This window comes from Bactrocera tryoni, unplaced genomic scaffold (assembly GCF_016617805.1).
Source record: "Bactrocera tryoni isolate S06 unplaced genomic scaffold, CSIRO_BtryS06_freeze2 scaffold_78, whole genome shotgun sequence".
Classification (NCBI taxonomy): domain Eukaryota; kingdom Metazoa; phylum Arthropoda; class Insecta; order Diptera; family Tephritidae; genus Bactrocera; species Bactrocera tryoni.
This window is the reverse complement of record NW_024396438.1, coordinates 1-7466: the sequence shown is the minus strand read 5'-3', so window position 1 is coordinate 7466 and position 7466 is coordinate 1. Positions and strand designations below refer to the sequence as shown.

The 7466-nt window shown below is 37.3% G+C and overlaps 1 pseudogene; it reads right to left on the bottom strand.

The window, feature by feature from the left end:
* Nucleotides 1–232: 232 nt before the first annotated feature.
* LOC120781951 lies at nt 233–327 on the bottom strand (annotated as a pseudogene).
* Nucleotides 328–7466: the final 7139 nt, after the last annotated feature.

Sequence of the window (7466 nt, the reverse complement as noted above, 5' to 3'; positions counted from 1 at the left end):
AATTTTTTTTATATAATATCAGAAAAAATTATTTGTTTATCACTATTTTAATTTTTGCTCCCGGTAGACCTTTCTATGGAAAAACCCATATACATTTAAAAAAAAAATCATAGAAATCGGTTGAATAAGCATTAAAAAAACCGCAATATAAGGTCCTGGGTACAAACGTATCCCGGGTGTGTGTTTACGTGGTATTTTCTGGGTGTGTGTTCTATGGTTAATCCTCACGCTGTCAGATAAAACGATATACCTCGTCCATCGCGGGTCGATTTCTAAAAAATGTAAATGAAGAGCAACTACAGAAATGATCCTGTAAAGTATAGCCTTAATTTTTCAACGGCCAACGCAGAGTATTGCAACCAAAAGATACGCAAAATAGTTGAAAATTCGCAGAAATGAAAGACAAATGAAAGAAAAAGAAGCATAACTTCAATAATGCACAAGCATACAAACATACATATGCGCACACATGTGAATATGTCACCAACCAAAAATTGAAACATTGTTCTACAAAAACAACAACAGCATAAGCATGGCAACATTAAGTTGTTGGTAGAAAAGCCGAGCTGTGCCGAAAGAAACGATCGCCGATTGTCACCGCTTCGCTTGCTGCTCGAACATCTTCGCAGACAAGGTTGCGTTAGATTCATATTGAGCAAGGTTGCGCAACCTGAATCTATCGCAACCTTTTCCGAACTCGTATAAGAAGTATAACTTCAAAAATTTAATGAAAATGTTTTTTGAAGTAATGAAGCGTAATCAATAAGACACTCAGTTTCGAAGTTTTTGATGATACGTTATTTTGCATTTCAGGTGACGATATATGTATATTTTGAATTGTGTATATGGCTTCCGAAGCTACTGCGGTTTTCGAAGATCGCTAGTGAAATAAAGTTGTTTTAATTGTTCTTGTTGAATATTTTAAAAGCTCGTTAAAGCTTTTCCCCAGACTCCTTGGCGGGCGCTATCTACTCTGAATGAAATTCCGAAGGGCTACGAGCTATTTGGCTTCAAAAAATCGTTGACAGAGTGTGATTTAAAGTAGTATATTGAAGGAATTTACAGCGTATAGGCACTCGAATCTCTTTGATGATAGAAGGCTCGTGAACATAACAAAAAAATCTCCGAAATGGACAATTTTAGCTATTTGTGATGCACTACTATGAGAAAAAATAGTAACTAACCCAAATGATAATTGACGAAAATTGTCAACATAACTTTGATTTTTGGCCAGCTTTCACGTGTTTTTTTGGATTCGGCTCACCTTGCCACGATATTCGGCCGGTTGTTCGTCTGTTTTCGGTCGTAAGCATACTGGGGTGTTGTGGAATCCAAGACAGAATTGCTTAGCTATCAGAATTACAAACCAATTCTGATTTTCATTGGTGTCACAGAATCTGATTGGATTTTCGTCTTTTCGAACATATGCAAAACCAATATTCGGATCAGCTGTGTACTAATGTGACAAAACTTGCAAATGAATACATTTGGAAGCAATCCTATTAAAGTTTTTATTGAGTTCTGAATTGAAAAAAGATTTTTAGAGATAACATTTATAGATGGAATTTATAAATGAGAATTCGAAATATTGTCGAAGCTACGTAGAAGGGAAATAGTGACCGAGCGATATATGAGCGCTTGGGCAGAAAGCGAAAACTTTGACTCGGTTTTTCATTTTTACGATTTTTCTTAATTATCGGGCAGGATTGAAAAAAACTAATCGTATGGAATTGCGGCAAAGTTTATTATCTTTGGCATTAAATTATCTTCTATTTAAACTAAAAAAATTAAGAAAATTTAAGTTTGAACATATGTTTAAGCAACCTAAAGTAACATTTTTTGGTCAAAAACCACTTTTTTATTTTTTAAAATTTTCCTAGTTTAATTTTTTTGTTTCCGACTGAAATTGCGACCTGCATACTTTCCGCCGTCCGACAAATGCATACGCGAGATGCATCGGGCAATTGCTTCCCTAAGGCAGAATATCAAAGAATTCGTATCCAAAAAATTTTCGGGTGATGTCTAAATATATTACTATAAGCCCTAGAAATTTAGCTTTAATCAATTATTTCTTTCCCTCAAAAAAAACATCAAGCCTCTAAAGCGGCTCCCCCCTTAAATATCCGCATTTTTTTCCAAAACTCAATAATTAAGAGATTTCGTACTTTATTTTTATGTTTTCTCCTATAGAAATAAAGACAAATCAATTCGTAACAATAAAATAACTCGATTTCTTAACTTACATTTCAAATCTGTGTGCGACTATCTTCTTGCTTTGTTTTTGACAGCAAAACCGATAAAATTGGTTTCTGTGACACCCAAAACCGATAAAAATTCTGTTTCGAATATCAAACCAATAATGTCTGAATTCATGACACCTACTGCTTTTTTGATCGGTTTCAATTCTGATTCCCACAACTATCAGATTCCACAACACCCAGATAGATCCAAGTGACGTCGCCAGTAATAATACGTTTCATGACATTCGGATAGTCAGAAACATTGTTTCACAGACGTTAATGCGACGCTGTTTTTCGAACAAATTTTGTGATTTTGAAACCAATTCATTTCTTTTCGTGGTCAATCGTCAACGCGTTCTCTACCTCTATCTATTTTTTACCAACTAAACACTTGCTCGTGACCGAAGGTCTTTTCCAGCATTCTAAACGTTTCAGCACCATAAATTTGATTCCGCACACAAAATCTAATGGAACTACTTTGTTGAGAAACTTTACTTAATGTAAAAATCGCCGAATGCACTTTGTGTACTCCAGAAAGTTAAGCGTATACTAAACTTAAACGATCATTTTGATGTGACATTTGGTACAGATATCACTGACAGTACCAACCCAGAAAAAAATATTTTGACAAATGGGTTATCGTGCGAAATGTAATTTAAAAAGTTTTTTGTTATTTTTTGCTTACATTTTGCTTCGTGGTTTTATTATTTTCCATGTACATTTTGCTCCGCTTTGGACTTTCTGCTTCTCTCATTTCCGCAATTTTTGTGATGCATGGGATCGTGATTACATAGCAAATTCGTCTTTCAAGAGCCGTTCGCTCCATTGGAATGTCATTTGTAGTAAAAGTCAGTCACCTATCCACCTTCATCTCGCCCGCATACTCGTTTACGCAATTCATTCATTTCTTTTAAGTCAATTTAAATAAATTTCGCAAATAAAACTCGTTCGTTGGTCAGGTGGTCGCAGCGATGGTCGCCTTTAATATTTATTTAATGTGTCTGGCTATAATGGCTTTCGGTATATTTTACTTTTTACGGCACCAAAGTGAGGCACATGTTGCTAATGAATGCAATGCAACGCTCACCTTACAGCTGATAGACATTCATGCGCATTCATAAAAGAGTTGAAGCTTTCACTGCAGCCATTTGGTATCATTAAAATGTGCCATGGCGTCTATACACTGCGCCCTTTCGAGGAGAGTGCAGATACGTGCACCTTTTTGGGTGTATATGAGTTGCACTCACTTCACTTGTGATGGAACTCGCAACACTCTTCATTTTCCTTCTTGTCTTACTTCTACTTTTCCTGCTTCTCCTGCTCCTTTTAGTCCACCTTGTCTTCCACCTATTTTTAAAGGTCCTCTTCCAGCAGTCAATTTTTTTCTTCGCATCGGGTACCTGGGCTGGTAGTTGCGGGATTGTGAATCAAATAATAGTAGACAAAGCTCAAAGGTTTGCGGCATTTACAATTCGAGCCTTCAGTTTCAGAAAGTTTGTTAACTTTGAACTTTGGCGTCAGTATGGTTGAATACTAAAACTATTCTGCCGCATTATGTCGTTCCTTGAAATCTTCCAAATTATTGCGACACTAAAAATTTATGACAAACAATTTTTTATTTACTTGCGTTTGAAATATTTCTCTCTTGCCATCTATCCACTTCTGCAAGTAAACATCTTTCCTGTCTATTTTCTGATTTCCACATACAAGTATGTACTGTAAGTTCGCAAACAACAACTAGAAGATTTCCCATACAAACTATTCCAGCTACCAGCTACTTCACTATTTACCACATTACTGCATTTAACTCGCTTCCAATCCGCTTGAATTACAGTAATACTCCATCGACAGCGGTTCATTGCCTAGGAGCTTCCACACTTAGTCTCCGGTTGCGCCTCCACTTGATTGCCCTTCAGAAACGATTTAGCGTTTATGGTTCACGTATTTACGAACAGCTTTCATTTGCAACACTAAGCAGTCAATCACTGTGGCAGTCAGACAGTCAGCTCGCTAGCGAGGAGCTTGCCCAGTCAAGTGGAAACGCCACAATAGCTTTGACAGTCAAGCAAATAGCTTTACGCCAGAGCCCGTCTCGTCGCTGACGTCTCTTCGCGCGCTCTCGCAAGTACTGACACATCTACTTACTCATCTACTAGTATCAAGTATTCATGCACCCAATCATATATGCGATATCGTAATACTAAATAAAACATAAGCTCAGCTAGTTTAAATTGAAATGGTTCGCGCGCTCCTTGGACTTTATGGATGATTTTCGTTTGGTTTAGTAACTGGTTGTCTCGCTGGCCTGGCACATTCGGAAAACAAAAGATTTCTAAAATATGAAATGTTGTAAGTCGTTGCACAGCATAAAATCGTTGTTCAAACAGCAATAATAACGAGCTGAATCGACTGGAGTCGTCGGGTGTGAGCGTGTAAATTATTAAAACGATCGATTCTGGGGAGGAGGCAATTGTTTACTGACGCTTCAGTGTTGAAAGACTCAAAGATGGTAGTCCGAAGTGGGATGTCAGTAATTGGTAAGTAAGATCGAAGAAGGAAGCATCTCAGTAGTAATCTTCGGTACTTTTAATGCTTATTCGACAACTCTCCTTCCTTTTACTACCAGCATGAATTTGAGGGTTTAATCTTCCAATCTGTTTACTGAATATACCTTTTCTAAACAGTATGAATTTGAGGGGTTAATGTTCCAATTGGTAGAGTGAGTATTGTGACACCTTTTCTTCTATTAATTTCCAGCGTGGTTTCGAGGAGTTGGAACTTTCTTGTTTATTAAATTTGAGACTAACCGCGGCAGGCAATAGTAATTAGCAAGCTTCTTTATTCGGTAAGCTTCGGAACTCTCGGTCGAGGCCTTAATCAATACCTGCGGATTTTGAAAATGGCCCAGATAGTTATTTTCCGCGGAGAGAAACTGATCTGATGTAGAGCTCACTAAATGGTGGAAGGTTAGCGATGTTTGATGAAGTATAGGTTCTCTTTTCTTATATGAGCCTTTAAATATTCAAATACTTCAAATCCAGATCTTATAAGAACATAAAATTTTTTCGGCGTGAAGAACATACGACAAAATCTTGATCAGGGTCTCTTAATCTATCGACGTTGTAATAGATTGAGCCACGAGGGGACTTGGCTAGGTTCATTAATCTGATTACCTATTAATAATTAAAAACTTAATCATGATGGAGCTTTTTGTCGTAAAGCTTGATACTGGACTGGCCCAAATGAAAACCAACCAATGAAATATGATAGATTCAATTTTTAAGCAGAGTTTGCAAATGCTGATTTGGACATACATACTTCTCTTTTTTTGAGATGTCGATCTGAAATTTTGCAACGTTTGTCCTCAAGAAGCTGTTCATTTGTCAGATCTGCCAATATCTAACAATTATAGCTGCCATACAAACGAACCGATAAAAATCAAGTCCTTGTATGCAAACAAGGTCAGATAATCGGTTACTAGAATTTAGTTAGAACCTGATACACTAGATGGGTGAAATTTTATTACAGCTCAGACCTCGGCAGGTCGGTTGTCTCCACCAAGCCGGCCGCAGGACTTATGAAATCGTAATGTAATTCCTTGATTCAATCATCGCTGAGCGCACTCGAATGATTTTCGTTCGTTTCCGTGATGTTTTGTCGTCCAATTGGATTGCTGGCTATCATGACGCTTTTGGTTTTGCCGCTGCTATTATAGTTGTAGTTGTTGTTTTTGTGCTTGTTGTTATTATTGTGCCAAGCGATGTTTGTGCTTCTTTCTGCCTGCTTGTCGTGTTTTTACTAGCAGCTAGTATTTGCCAAGCTTTTGTGGCTGTCGCCGTTGTTGGCACTTGTTGTTGTTATTGCGTTGCTGTCTTCATGTGTGTGCCTCCAATCTTATTGCTGTTATTGCTCAATGCATGACAACGTGCATCGTTACCCCAGTTATTGTTATTGTAAAGGCTGGTGTTTTGTTGTTGTTATTGTTAACAGTATGGCAGTATATTTGTGTTGTTGCAAGAGTTAGAGTTTTTTGTTTTTGTTGTTGTCATTACATACTATACGGCATTAAAGTTGCTTTTGTAATGGCTTGTTGTTTTTGTAATAATTTTGTTGCTGTGGAAATCGTTATTATTGTAGATGTCATTGTTATTGTTTTAGTTGTTGTTGTTTCCACATTTAGTGTTTTCCAAATTCACTTATTATTCGACGCCTCGGCAATATCCTTTGCGAAGAATTTCATTTCGTTTTGGCGAATGCATTTCGAATTCGATTTCACAATTTTCAGTGTACACATTACAAGAACAACACGAACGAGCAAAGCATGCTAGAAACAATGCGGCCAACGAGCAATAACCGAGTATTAGAAATAACTGCAAGCTGATACATACACACATTCAGAACCTATACGAAGTTACTCGAACAATCAACAGCAAAGTAAACTTGCAACAAATCGAATGGAATCACTTTCCGGCGCTGCTAGGGAGCAATGATGTACTGAGCGGTGAGCGTAGCACTGAGTACCGACAAATGCAACCGGTTATATTATTGAGAATGTGCCAACTGCCAATTGGCGGATTTTTTCCGTATTTGCCGTTATCCGTATACATGTTTGCATGTGTGTATTTGTGGCGTTTACTTGGCTCCACTCTGCCAATAGTCAAAAACTGTTCTTTCCGTAGTGATATTTCACATTTGCAACACGAATAGAAAACGGGCGTTCGTGCTGCACGGCTTCAACAGTGTGAGTTAGTTATTACACACACACACCCTCTCTCAAACAAATATGTATGTATGTATTTCTGGCGCTTTGTTAGGTGTCAAAGCTGGTGTTGTTGTTGTTCTTGTCTTTATATGTTTTTTGCGACTTGTAGCGCAATAACCGTTGGAAAGTACCAAAATCGTTGGAATCGGGCATGTGCACTAATATCGGGAATTAGTTAAAAACATTATGGTGGCTAAAAAATAAAATGGAGATTCTGTGAAATAAAAAAGTAAGGAATGACTAAATTTGAGTGCAGCCGTTTATTATGCATTTCCGACTTTTTTAAAAATCATAGATATCATGAAAAGGTATATGATGAAAACTGGGGCAGCTCATTGGCCGATTTCATCAATTACTATTACATGTAAGAAAAAGGTTAGCTTTATTTGGTCTAGGTATCTGACATACAGACCTATATATAGTACATAGTTCAGAAAACATTATATTAGGGATGGCTGCACTAG